Consider the following 12,132-nt stretch of genomic DNA (forward strand, 5'->3'; position numbering starts at 1 on the left):
ATGCATATAAACGGAGATAATTTCAACGATTCTTCATTTTGTAAAAAATCATTTTTCTCATTGGCAGTGGAATTATTTGTTCGTATCAGCAGGAAAAACAAGGAGCCAACAGCACGCGGTGTTCCCAGGTGGTCACCCACCCAAGTATTAGCAGCCCCGGATGTTGCTTAACTTCGGTGATCGGACGAGAACCGGTGTATTCAACATGGTATGGCCGTTGGCGATCACGTGAAGGAGTAAGGAAAAATCAGTGGAGAAAAAGAACAAAAGAGGGACCGAAAATTCGAAACCACGCCATGATGTTCCTTTTCTTAGAGCTGATGCATATAAACGAAGATTATTTCAACGATTCTTCATTTTGTAAAAAATCATTTTTCTCATTGGCAGTGGTATTATTTGTTCGTATGAGTAGGAAAAACAAGGAGCCAACAGCACGCGGTGTTCCCAGGTGGTCACCCACCCAAGTACTAGCAGCGCCCGATGTTGCTTAACTTCGGTGATCGGACGAGAACCGGTGTATTCAACATGGTATGGCTGTTGGCGATAACGCGAAGGAGTAATTAAAAATGAGTGGAGAAAAATTACAAAATAGGGATTGGAAATTCGAAACCACGCCAAGAAGTTATACAATACAATACAAATACAATACAAATACAACACCACAACAGGCAAAATGCCCAACGAGGTGGCTGATAAAAAGATGCCCATAAAAATATGGTTGTCATATGTTTCAAAAATACAGCAACCCAATTAAAAATGCAATTAACACAAATTACAAACAATATATACACATGATAAAATATTATACAATGCCCATAAAGAATACTTATGGTTGTCTTATTCTAAGAATGGATAGCTTCCCGATTTACCCCAACATGTTTATCATATTTCTTTTTAAACGTGTCAATTGTGTTACAATTTACTACCTCCGGGGGTAAGCTATTCCATTTATTAACAACCCTATTGGAGAAAAATTCCCTGCGACACCATAACCTTGCATTGTCCCTCACCAATCGATACTGGTGTCCCCTTGTAAAAGCAGTCGATTGGCGGTGTACTAAAAGTTCATGGTCCATCCTATCCATCCCATTGAAAATTTTGAACACTTCGATCATATCTCCTCGACACCTGCGTTCATCCAATGTAAACATATTCAAAAAATGAAGTCTTTCTTCATAACTCAAGCCCTGTGTGCCAATAAGGACACGCGTAGCTCTTCTCTGCACCCCTTCAACCAAGTCTATATCCCTCTGTAGGTATGGTCTCCAAAACCTTACAGCATACTCCAGTCCAGGACGAACTAAGCCTCGAAAAAGCGGAAGAATGACTTTAGGAGAACGCGAAGAGACCTTTTTGAAAATGAGACCAAGCATTCTATTCGCTTTTTTGACAACCGCTGAACAATGTTCAGAAAACCTAAGCCGCTCGTCAATGAGAATTCCCAAATCGGTGAGCCTAGTTGCATCCGGGATAGTGACACCATTCAACTCGTAAGAGAACCGTGGGTTGTTCGAACCAAAATGAGCGACCATGCACTTATCTACGCTAAACGTCATGCTCCATTCATTTGCCCATGCTGCAATCTTGTTTAAGTTGGTCTGGAGCAACTCCCTATCGCTTTCATTCCCGATTACCCCCATTAGCTTCACATCATCTGCGAATTTGCTAGTAATTCCATCGATACCCTGATCGAGTTTATCGATAAAAAGTGAAAAAAGTATGGGGCCAAGGACACTTCCCTGAGGAACTCCACTTGTGACGTCTGTCCAACCAGAGAATTCCCCGTTCACCATAACTCGTTGCGACCTATCTCTTAACCACGATTCTATCCAATTCAGCAAGTTGCCCCCTATTCCAATCTCGTGTAAACGCTTCAAGAGTTTGCCATGTTGGACCCGATCGAATGCCTTCTGGAAATCAAGGTAAACCACGTCGACATTTTTGCTCTTACCCAAAGCCTTAGTCACGTAATCATAGAAGCAAAGGAGGTTAGTTACACATGACTTCCCCTTCCTGAACCCATGCTGATTATCCGACAATACATTATTCTCGTCTATCCACTTCACAAACTGCCTTTTGATGATAATTTCCAAAATTTTCGAGAGGGAGCTCGTCAAACTCACTGGACGATAATTAGACACCACTTCTCTACTACCCTTCTTAAATATAGGAACAACGTTAGCCAGTTTCCAATCTCTCGGGACGATACCCTCAGCAACACTACTCCTGTATATCTGTGCGACTGGCCCCAACAATTCATTAGCACCTTCCCTGAGAACCCTGGGATAGATATCATCTGGTCCTGGTGCTTTGCTTGCACATACATTTCTTAGAAGATTTAGGACCTCCACGTCTTCCACTTGAATATCGTTGAGCGTTTTATTACCCCATGCAACACCCGTATATCGAATATCATTATCTCCATTAAAAACCGACGCGAAAAAGTCATTGAAAGCACTACACATGCCTACATTGCTCTCTACTTTTGAGCCTCCTATCGAGAGGGAGCCAACTGTCCCCTTACATCCATTATTGACGTATCGAAAAAATGATTTTGTTCCTTTTCTTAGATCTGATGCATATAAACGAAGATAATTTCAACGATTCTTCATTTTGTAAAAAATCATTTTTCTCATTGGCAGTGGAATTTTTTGTTCGTATCAGCAGGAAAAACAAGGAGCCAACAGCACGCGGTGTTCCCAGGTGGTCACCCACCCAAGTATTAGCAGCCCCGGATGTTGCTTAACTTCGGTGATCGGACGAGAACCGGTGTATTCAACATGGTATGGCCGTTGGCGATAACGTGAAGGAGTAATTAAAAATCAGTGGAGAAAAATTACAAAATAGGGATTGGAAATTCGAAACTACGCCATGAAGTTCCTTTTCTTAGATCTGATGCATATAAACGGAGATAATTTCAACGATTCTTCATTTTGTAAAAAATCATTTTTCTCATTGGCAGTGGAATTATTTGTTCGTATCAGCAGGAAAAACAAGGAGCCAACAGCACGCGGTGTTCCCAGGTGGTCACCCACCCAAGTATTAGCAGCCCCGGATGTTGCTTAACTTCGGTGATCGGACGAGAACCGGTGTATTCAACATGGTATGGCCGTTGGCGATCACGTGAAGGAGTAAGGAAAAATCAGTGGAGAAAAAGAACAAAAGAGGGACCGAAAATTCGAAACCACGCCATGATGTTCCTTTTCTTAGAGCTGATGCATATAAACGAAGATTATTTCAACGATTCTTCATTTTGTAAAAAATCATTTTTCTCATTGGCAGTGGTATTATTTGTTCGTATGAGTAGGAAAAACAAGGAGCCAACAGCACGCGGTGTTCCCAGGTGGTCACCCACCCAAGTACTAGCAGCGCCCGATGTTGCTTAACTTCGGTGATCGGACGAGAACCGGTGTATTCAACATGGTATGGCTGTTGGCGATAACGCGAAGGAGTAATTAAAAATGAGTGGAGAAAAATTACAAAATAGGGATTGGAAATTCGAAACCACGCCAAGAAGTTATACAATACAATACAAATACAATACAAATACAACACCACAACAGGCAAAATGCCCAACGAGGTGGCTGATAAAAAGATGCCCATAAAAATATGGTTGTCATATGTTTCAAAAATACAGCAACCCAATTAAAAATGCAATTAACACAAATTACAAACAATATATACACATGATAAAATATTATACAATGCCCATAAAGAATACTTATGGTTGTCTTATTCTAAGAATGGATAGCTTCCCGATTTACCCCAACATGTTTATCATATTTCTTTTTAAACGTGTCAATTGTGTTACAATTTACTACCTCCGGGGGTAAGCTATTCCATTTATTAACAACCCTATTGGAGAAAAATTCCCTGCGACACCATAACCTTGCATTGTCCCTCACCAATCGATACTGGTGTCCCCTTGTAAAAGCAGTCGATTGGCGGTGTACTAAAAGTTCATGGTCCATCCTATCCATCCCATTGAAAATTTTGAACACTTCGATCATATCTCCTCGACACCTGCGTTCATCCAATGTAAACATATTCAAAAAATGAAGTCTTTCTTCATAACTCAAGCCCTGTGTGCCAATAAGGACACGCGTAGCTCTTCTCTGCACCCCTTCAACCAAGTCTATATCCCTCTGTAGGTATGGTCTCCAAAACCTTACAGCATACTCCAGTCCAGGACGAACTAAGCCTCGAAAAAGCGGAAGAATGACTTTAGGAGAACGCGAAGAGACCTTTTTGAAAATGAGACCAAGCATTCTATTCGCTTTTTTGACAACCGCTGAACAATGTTCAGAAAACCTAAGCCGCTCGTCAATGAGAATTCCCAAATCGGTGAGCCTAGTTGCATCCGGGATAGTGACACCATTCAACTCGTAAGAGAACCGTGGGTTGTTCGAACCAAAATGAGCGACCATGCACTTATCTACGCTAAACGTCATGCTCCATTCATTTGCCCATGCTGCAATCTTGTTTAAGTTGGTCTGGAGCAACTCCCTATCGCTTTCATTCCCGATTACCCCCATTAGCTTCACATCATCTGCGAATTTGCTAGTAATTCCATCGATACCCTGATCGAGTTTATCGATAAAAAGTGAAAAAAGTATGGGGCCAAGGACACTTCCCTGAGGAACTCCACTTGTGACGTCTGTCCAACCAGAGAATTCCCCGTTCACCATAACTCGTTGCGACCTATCTCTTAACCACGATTCTATCCAATTCAGCAAGTTGCCCCCTATTCCAATCTCGTGTAAACGCTTCAAGAGTTTGCCATGTTGGACCCGATCGAATGCCTTCTGGAAATCAAGGTAAACCACGTCGACATTTTTGCTCTTACCCAAAGCCTTAGTCACGTAATCATAGAAGCAAAGGAGGTTAGTTACACATGACTTCCCCTTCCTGAACCCATGCTGATTATCCGACAATACATTATTCTCGTCTATCCACTTCACAAACTGCCTTTTGATGATAATTTCCAAAATTTTCGAGAGGGAGCTCGTCAAACTCACTGGACGATAATTAGACACCACTTCTCTACTACCCTTCTTAAATATAGGAACAACGTTAGCCAGTTTCCAATCTCTCGGGACGATACCCTCAGCAACACTACTCCTGTATATCTGTGCGACTGGCCCCAACAATTCATTAGCACCTTCCCTGAGAACCCTGGGATAGATATCATCTGGTCCTGGTGCTTTGCTTGCACATACATTTCTTAGAAGATTTAGGACCTCCACGTCTTCCACTTGAATATCGTTGAGCGTTTTATTACCCCATGCAACACCCGTATATCGAATATCATTATCTCCATTAAAAACCGACGCGAAAAAGTCATTGAAAGCACTACACATGCCTACATTGCTCTCTACTTTTGAGCCTCCTATCGAGAGGGGGCCAACTGTCCCCTTACATCCATTATTGACGTATCGAAAAAATGATTTTGTTCCTTTTCTTAGATCTGATGCATATAAACGAAGATAATTTCAACGATTCTTCATTTTGTAAAAAATCATTTTTCTCATTGGCAGTGGAATTTTTTGTTCGTATCAGCAGGAAAAACAAGGAGCCAACAGCACGCGGTGTTCCCAGGTGGTCACCCACCCAAGTATTAGCAGCCCCGGATGTTGCTTAACTTCGGTGATCGGACGAGAACCGGTGTATTCAACATGGTATGGCCGTTGGCGATAACGTGAAGGAGTAAGGAAAAATCAGTGGAGAAAAAGAACAAAAGAGGGACCGAAAATTCGAAACCACGCCACGATGTTCCTTTTCTTAGAGCTGATGCATATAAACGAAGATTATTTCAACGATTCTTCATTTTGTAAAATTCATTTTTCTCATTGGCAGTGGTATTATTTGTTCTTATCAGTAGGAAAAACAAGGAGCCAACAGCACGCGGTGTTCCCAGGTGGTCGCCCACCCAAGTACTAGCAGCGCCCGATGTTGCTTAACTTCGGTGATCGGACGAGAACCGGTGTATTCAACATGGTATGGCCGTTGGCGATAACGTGAAGGAGTAATTAAAAATCAGTGGAGAAAAATTACAAAATAGGGATCGGAAATTCGAAACCACGCCATGAAGTTCCTTTTCTTAGATCTGATGCATATAAACGGATTTAATTTCAACGATTCCTCATTTTGTAAAAAATCATTTTTCTCATTGGCAGTGGTATTATTTGTTCGTATCAGTAGGAAAAACAAGGAGCCAACAGCACGCGGTGTTCCCAGGTGGTCACCCACCCAAGTACTAGCAGCGCCCGATGTTGCTTAACTTCGGTGATCGGACGAGAACCGGTGTACTCAACATGGTATGGCTGTTGGCGATAACGGGAAGGAGTAATTAAAAATGAGTGGAGAAAAATTACAAAATAGGGATTGGAAATTCGAAACTACGCCAAGAAGTTCCTGTTCTTAGATCTGATGCATATAAACGGAGATAATTTCAACGATTCTTCATTTTGTAAAAAATAATTTTCTCATTGGCAGTGGAATTATTTGTTCGTATCAGCAGGAAAAACAAGGAACCAACAGCACGCGGTGTTCCCAGGTGGTCACCCACACAAGTATTAGCAGCGCCGGATGTTGCTTAACTTCGGTGATCGGACGAGAACCGGTGTATTCAACATGGTATGGCCGTTGGCGATAACGTGAAGGAGTAATTAAAAATCAGTGGAGAAAAATTACAAAATAGGGATTGGAAATTCGAAACTACGCCAAGAAGTTCCTTTTCTTAGATCTGATGCATATAAACGGAGATAATTTCAACGATTCTTCATTTTGTAAAAAATCATTTTTCTCATTGGCAGTGGAATTATTTGTTCGTATCAGCAGGAAAAAGAAGGAGCCAACAGCACGCGGTGTTCCCAAGTGGTCACCCACCCAAGTATTAGCAGCGCCGGATATTGCTTAACTTCGGTGATCGGACGACAACCGGTGTATTCAACATGGTATGGCCGTTGGCGATCACGTGAAGGAGTAAGGAAAAATCAGTGGAGAAAAAGAAGAAAAGAGGGACCGAAAATTCGAAACAACGCCACGATGTTCTTTTTCTTAGAGCTGATGCATATAAACGAAGATTATTTCAACGATTCTTCATTTTGTAAAATTCATTTTTCTCATTGGCAGTGGCATTATTTGTTCTTATCAGTAGGGAAAACAAGGAGCCAACAGCACGCGGTGTTCCCAGGTGGTCACCCACCTAAGTACTAGCAGCGCCCGATGTTGTTTAACTTCGGTGATCGGACGAGAACCGGTGAATTCAACATGGTATGGCCGTTGGCGATAACGTGAAGGAGTAATTGAAAATCAGTGGAGAAAAATTACAAAATAGGGATTGGAAATTCGAAACTACGCCATGAAGTTCCTTTTCTTAGATCTGATGCATATAAACGGAGATAATTTCAACGATTCTTCATTTTGTAAAATATCATTTTTCTCATTGGCAGATGTATTATTTGTTCTTGTCAGTAGGAAAAACAAGGAGCCAACTGCACGCGGTTTTCCTAGGTGTTCACCCACCCAAGTACTAGCAGCGCCTGATGATGCTTAACTTCGGTGATCGGACGAGAACCGGTGTATTCAACATGGTATGGCCGTTGGCGATCACGTGAAGGAGTAAGGAAAAATCAGTGGAGACAAAGAACAAAATAGGGATCGGAAATTCGAAACAACGCCATGAAGTTCCTTTTCTCAGGGCTGATGCATATAAACTAAGATTATTTCAACGATTCTTCATTTTGTAAAAAATCATTTTTCTCATTGGCAGTGGTATTATTTGTTCTTATCAGTAGGGAAAACAAGGAGCCAACAGCACGCGGTGTTCCCAGGTGTTCACCCACCCAAGTACTAGCAGCGCCCGATGTTGCTTAACTTCGGTGATCGGACGAGAACCGGTGTATTCAACATGGTATGGCCGTTGGCGATAACGTGAAGGAGTAATTAGAAATGAGTGGAGAAAAATTACAAAATAGGGATTGGAAATTCGAAACTACGCCATGAAGTTCCTTTTCTTAGATCTGATGCATATAAACGAAGATTATTTCAACGATTCTTCATTTTGTAAAATTCATTTTTCTCATTGGCAGTGGTATTATTTGTTCTTATCAGTAGGGAAAACAAGGAGCCAACAGCACGTGGTGTTCGCAGGTGTTCACCCACCCAAGTACTAGCAGCGCCCGATGTTGCTTAACTTCGGTGATCGGACGAGAACCGGTGTATTCAACATGGTATGGCCGTTGGCGATCACGTGAAGGAGTAAGGAAAAATCAGTGGAGAAAAAGAACAAAAGAGGGAACGAAAATTCGAAACCACGCCACGATGTTCTTTTTCTTACAGCTGATGCATATAAACGAAGATTATTTCAACGATTCTTCATTTTGTAAAATTCATTTTTCTCATTGGCAGTGGTATTATTTGTTCTTATCAGTAGGGAAAACAAGGAGCCAACAGCACGCGGTGTTCCCAGGTGTTCACCCACCCAAGTACTAGCAGCGCCCGATGTTGCTTAACTTCGGTGATCGGACGAGAACCGGTGTATTCAACATGGTATGGCTGTTGGCGATAACGTAAAGAAGTAATTAAAAATGAGTGGAGAAAAATTACAAAATAGGGATTGGAAATTCGAAACTACGCCAAGAAGTTCCTTTTCTTAGATCTGATGCATATAAACGGATTTAATTTCAACAATTCCTCATTTTGTAAAAAATCATTTTTCTCATTGGCAGTGGTATTATTTGTTCGTATCAGTAGGAAAAACAAGGAGCCAACAGCACGCGGTGTTCCCAGGTGGTTACCCACCCAAGTACTAGCAGCGCCCGATGTTGCTTAACTTCGGTGATCGGACGAGAACCGGTGTATTCAACATGGTATGGCTGTTGGCGATAACGTGAAGGAGTAATTAAAAATGAGAGGAGAAAAATTACAAAATAGGGATTGGAAATTCGAAACTACGCCAAGAAGTTAATTTTCTTAGATCTGATGCATATAAACGGAAATAATTTCAACGATTCTTCATTTTGTAAAAAATCATTTTTCTCATTGGCAGTGGTATTATTTGTTCTTATCAGTAGGGAAAACAAGGTTACAAGGAGCCAACAGCACGCGGTGTTCCCAGGTGGTCACCCACTTAAGTACTAGCAGCGCCCGATGTTGCTTAACTTCGGTGTTCGGACGAGAACCGGTGTATTCAACATGGTATGGCCGTTGGCGATCACGTGAAGGAGTAAGGAAAAATCAGTGGAGACAAAGAACAAAATAGGGATCGGAAATTCGAAACAACGCCATGAAGTTCCTTTTCTCAGGGCTGATGCATATAAACTAAGATTATTTCAACGATTCTTCATTTTGTAAAAAATCATTTTTCTCATTGGCAGTGGTATTATTTGTTCTTATCAGTAGGGAAAACAAGGAGCCAACAGCACGCGGTGTTCCCAGGTGTTCACCCACCCAAGTACTAGCAGCGCCCGATGTTGCTTAACTTCGGTGATCGGACGAGAACCGGTGTATTCAACATGGTATGGCCGTTGGCGATAACGTGAAGGAGTAATTAGAAATGAGTGGAGAAAAATTACAAAATAGGGATTGGAAATTCGAAACTACGCCATGAAGTTCCTTTTCTTAGATCTGATGCATATAAACGAAGATTATTTCAACGATTCTTCATTTTGTAAAATTCATTTTTCTCATTGGCAGTGGTATTATTTGTTCTTATCAGTAGGGAAAACAAGGAGCCAACAGCACGTGGTGTTCGCAGGTGTTCACCCACCCAAGTACTAGCAGCGCCCGATGTTGCTTAACTTCGGTGATCGGACGAGAACCGGTGTATTCAACATGGTATGGCCGTTGGCGATCACGTGAAGGAGTAAGGAAAAATCAGTGGAGAAAAAGAACAAAAGAGGGAACGAAAATTCGAAACCACGCCACGATGTTCTTTTTCTTACAGCTGATGCATATAAACGAAGATTATTTCAACGATTCTTCATTTTGTAAAATTCATTTTTCTCATTGGCAGTGGTATTATTTGTTCTTATCAGTAGGGAAAACAAGGAGCCAACAGCACGCGGTGTTCCCAGGTGTTCACCCACCCAAGTACTAGCAGCGCCCGATGTTGCTTAACTTCGGTGATCGGACGAGAACCGGTGTATTCAACATGGTATGGCTGTTGGCGATAACGTAAAGAAGTAATTAAAAATGAGTGGAGAAAAATTACAAAATAGGGATTGGAAATTCGAAACTACGCCAAGAAGTTCCTTTTCTTAGATCTGATGCATATAAACGGATTTAATTTCAACAATTCCTCATTTTGTAAAAAATCATTTTTCTCATTGGCAGTGGTATTATTTGTTCGTATCAGTAGGAAAAACAAGGAGCCAACAGCACGCGGTGTTCCCAGGTGGTTACCCACCCAAGTACTAGCAGCGCCCGATGTTGCTTAACTTCGGTGATCGGACGAGAACCGGTGTATTCAACATGGTATGGCTGTTGGCGATAACGTGAAGGAGTAATTAAAAATGAGAGGAGAAAAATTACAAAATAGGGATTGGAAATTCGAAACTACGCCAAGAAGTTAATTTTCTTAGATCTGATGCATATAAACGGAAATAATTTCAACGATTCTTCATTTTGTAAAAAATCATTTTTCTCATTGGCAGTGGTATTATTTGTTCTTATCAGTAGGGAAAACAAGGTTACAAGGAGCCAACAGCACGCGGTGTTCCCAGGTGGTCACCCACTTAAGTACTAGCAGCGCCCGATGTTGCTTAACTTCGGTGTTCGGACGAGAACCGGTGTATTCAACATGGTATGGCCGTTGGCGATCACGTGAAGGAGTACGGAAAAATCAGTGGAGACAAAGAACAAAATAGGGATCGGAAATTCGAAACAACGCCATGAAGTTCCTTTTCTCAGGGCTGATGCATATAAACTAAGATTATTTCAACGATTCTTCATTTTGTAAAAAATCATTTTTCTCATTGGCAGTGGTATTATTTGTTCTTATCAGTAGGGAAAACAAGGAGCCAACAGCACGCGGTGTTCCCAGGTGTTCACCCACCCAAGTACTAGCAGCGCCCGATGTTGCTTAACTTCGGTGATCGGACGAGAACCGGTGTATTCAACATGGTATGGCCGTTGGCGATAACGTGAAGGAGTAATTAGAAATGAGTGGAGAAAAATTACAAAATAGGGATTGGAAATTCGAAACTACGCCATGAAGTTCCTTTTCTTAGATCTGATGCATATAAACGAAGATTATTTCAACGATTCTTCATTTTGTAAAATTCATTTTTCTCATTCGCAGTGGTATTATTTGTTCTTATCAGTAGGGAAAACAAGGTTACAAGGAGCCAACAGCAAGCGGTGTTCCCAGGTGGTCACCCACCCAAGTACAAGCAGCGCCCGATGTTGCTCAACTTCGGTGATCGGACGAAAACTGGTGTATTCAACATGGTTTTGCCGTTGGCGATAACATGAAGGAGTAAGGAAAAATCAGTGGAGACAAAGAACAAAAGAGGTATCGGAAATTCGAAACCACGCCATGAACTTCCTTTTCTCAGGGCTGATGCATATAAACGGAGATTATTTCAACGATTCTTCATTTTGTAAAATTCATTTTTCTCATTGGCAGTGGTATTATTTGTTCGTATCAGCAGGAAAAACAAGGAGCCAACAGCACGCGGTGTTCCCAGGTGATCACCCACCCAAGTACTAGCAGCGCCCGATGTTGCTTAACTTCGGTGATCGGACGAGAACCGGTGTATTCAACATGGTATGGCCGTTGGCGATAACGTGAAGGAGTAAGGAAAAATCAGTGGAGACAAAGAACAAAAGAGGTATCGGAAATTCGAAACCACGCCATGAAGTTCCTTTTCTTAGAGCTGATGCATATAAACGAAGATTATTTCAACGATTCTTCATTTTCTAAAAAATCATTTTTCTCATTGGCAGTGGTATTATTTGTTCGTATCAGCAGGAAAAACAAGAAGCCAACAGCACGCGTTGTTCCCATGTGGTCACCCACCCAAGTACTAGCAGCGCCCGATGTTGCTTAACTTCGGTGATCGGACGAGAACCGGTGTATTCAACATGGTATGGCCGTTGGCGATCACGTGAAGGAGTAAGGAAAAA

General features: G+C 41.7%; 18 non-coding genes and 8 pseudogenes across 18 annotated transcripts; all 26 read right to left on the reverse strand.

The window, feature by feature from the left end:
- Positions 1–103: 103 nt before the first annotated feature.
- Positions 104–222, reverse strand: LOC149064097 (5S ribosomal RNA; annotated as a pseudogene).
- A 201-nt stretch (positions 223–423) lies between these two features.
- Positions 424–542, reverse strand: LOC149064098 (5S ribosomal RNA). The gene has a single exon (XR_016195803.1). It is a non-coding gene; the product is annotated as a 5S ribosomal RNA (ribosomal RNA).
- A 2,136-nt stretch (positions 543–2,678) lies between these two features.
- Positions 2,679–2,797, reverse strand: LOC149064099 (5S ribosomal RNA; annotated as a pseudogene).
- Positions 2,798–2,998: 201 nt separating this feature from the next.
- LOC149064100 (5S ribosomal RNA) lies at positions 2,999–3,117 on the reverse strand (annotated as a pseudogene).
- A 201-nt stretch (positions 3,118–3,318) lies between these two features.
- On the reverse strand, positions 3,319–3,437 carry LOC149064101 (5S ribosomal RNA). The gene has a single exon (XR_016195804.1). It is a non-coding gene; the product is annotated as a 5S ribosomal RNA (ribosomal RNA).
- Positions 3,438–5,573: 2,136 nt separating this feature from the next.
- On the reverse strand, positions 5,574–5,692 carry LOC149064102 (5S ribosomal RNA; annotated as a pseudogene).
- A 200-nt stretch (positions 5,693–5,892) lies between these two features.
- Positions 5,893–6,011, reverse strand: LOC149064103 (5S ribosomal RNA). The gene has a single exon (XR_016195833.1). It is a non-coding gene; the product is annotated as a 5S ribosomal RNA (ribosomal RNA).
- Positions 6,012–6,212: 201 nt separating this feature from the next.
- Positions 6,213–6,331, reverse strand: LOC149064104 (5S ribosomal RNA). The gene has a single exon (XR_016195872.1). It is a non-coding gene; the product is annotated as a 5S ribosomal RNA (ribosomal RNA).
- A 200-nt stretch (positions 6,332–6,531) lies between these two features.
- Positions 6,532–6,650, reverse strand: LOC149064105 (5S ribosomal RNA; annotated as a pseudogene).
- Positions 6,651–6,851: 201 nt separating this feature from the next.
- LOC149064106 (5S ribosomal RNA) lies at positions 6,852–6,970 on the reverse strand (annotated as a pseudogene).
- A 200-nt stretch (positions 6,971–7,170) lies between these two features.
- On the reverse strand, positions 7,171–7,289 carry LOC149064107 (5S ribosomal RNA). The gene has a single exon (XR_016195902.1). It is a non-coding gene; the product is annotated as a 5S ribosomal RNA (ribosomal RNA).
- Positions 7,290–7,490: 201 nt separating this feature from the next.
- Positions 7,491–7,609, reverse strand: LOC149064108 (5S ribosomal RNA; annotated as a pseudogene).
- A 201-nt stretch (positions 7,610–7,810) lies between these two features.
- Positions 7,811–7,929, reverse strand: LOC149064109 (5S ribosomal RNA). Its single transcript, XR_016195959.1, has one exon. It is a non-coding gene; the product is annotated as a 5S ribosomal RNA (ribosomal RNA).
- A 200-nt stretch (positions 7,930–8,129) lies between these two features.
- LOC149064110 (5S ribosomal RNA) lies at positions 8,130–8,248 on the reverse strand. The gene has a single exon (XR_016195978.1). It is a non-coding gene; the product is annotated as a 5S ribosomal RNA (ribosomal RNA).
- Positions 8,249–8,448: 200 nt separating this feature from the next.
- On the reverse strand, positions 8,449–8,567 carry LOC149064111 (5S ribosomal RNA). Its single transcript, XR_016195982.1, has one exon. It is a non-coding gene; the product is annotated as a 5S ribosomal RNA (ribosomal RNA).
- A 201-nt stretch (positions 8,568–8,768) lies between these two features.
- Positions 8,769–8,887, reverse strand: LOC149064112 (5S ribosomal RNA). The gene has a single exon (XR_016195855.1). It is a non-coding gene; the product is annotated as a 5S ribosomal RNA (ribosomal RNA).
- A 209-nt stretch (positions 8,888–9,096) lies between these two features.
- On the reverse strand, positions 9,097–9,215 carry LOC149064113 (5S ribosomal RNA). The gene has a single exon (XR_016195808.1). It is a non-coding gene; the product is annotated as a 5S ribosomal RNA (ribosomal RNA).
- Positions 9,216–9,416: 201 nt separating this feature from the next.
- On the reverse strand, positions 9,417–9,535 carry LOC149064114 (5S ribosomal RNA). The gene has a single exon (XR_016195960.1). It is a non-coding gene; the product is annotated as a 5S ribosomal RNA (ribosomal RNA).
- Positions 9,536–9,735: 200 nt separating this feature from the next.
- Positions 9,736–9,854, reverse strand: LOC149064115 (5S ribosomal RNA). Its single transcript, XR_016195980.1, has one exon. It is a non-coding gene; the product is annotated as a 5S ribosomal RNA (ribosomal RNA).
- Positions 9,855–10,054: 200 nt separating this feature from the next.
- On the reverse strand, positions 10,055–10,173 carry LOC149064116 (5S ribosomal RNA). Its single transcript, XR_016195983.1, has one exon. It is a non-coding gene; the product is annotated as a 5S ribosomal RNA (ribosomal RNA).
- A 201-nt stretch (positions 10,174–10,374) lies between these two features.
- Positions 10,375–10,493, reverse strand: LOC149064117 (5S ribosomal RNA). The gene has a single exon (XR_016195856.1). It is a non-coding gene; the product is annotated as a 5S ribosomal RNA (ribosomal RNA).
- Positions 10,494–10,702: 209 nt separating this feature from the next.
- LOC149064118 (5S ribosomal RNA) lies at positions 10,703–10,821 on the reverse strand. Its single transcript, XR_016195810.1, has one exon. It is a non-coding gene; the product is annotated as a 5S ribosomal RNA (ribosomal RNA).
- A 201-nt stretch (positions 10,822–11,022) lies between these two features.
- LOC149064119 (5S ribosomal RNA) lies at positions 11,023–11,141 on the reverse strand. The gene has a single exon (XR_016195961.1). It is a non-coding gene; the product is annotated as a 5S ribosomal RNA (ribosomal RNA).
- Positions 11,142–11,349: 208 nt separating this feature from the next.
- Positions 11,350–11,468, reverse strand: LOC149064120 (5S ribosomal RNA; annotated as a pseudogene).
- A 200-nt stretch (positions 11,469–11,668) lies between these two features.
- LOC149064121 (5S ribosomal RNA) lies at positions 11,669–11,787 on the reverse strand. The gene has a single exon (XR_016195876.1). It is a non-coding gene; the product is annotated as a 5S ribosomal RNA (ribosomal RNA).
- Positions 11,788–11,988: 201 nt separating this feature from the next.
- On the reverse strand, positions 11,989–12,107 carry LOC149064122 (5S ribosomal RNA). Its single transcript, XR_016195878.1, has one exon. It is a non-coding gene; the product is annotated as a 5S ribosomal RNA (ribosomal RNA).
- Positions 12,108–12,132: the final 25 nt, after the last annotated feature.

Source organism: Pholcus phalangioides, unplaced genomic scaffold (assembly GCF_987345545.1).
Source record: "Pholcus phalangioides strain wild (caught in Gottingen) unplaced genomic scaffold, Ppha-v1.0 ptg000042l_1, whole genome shotgun sequence".
NCBI lineage: Eukaryota > Metazoa > Arthropoda > Arachnida > Araneae > Pholcidae > Pholcus > Pholcus phalangioides.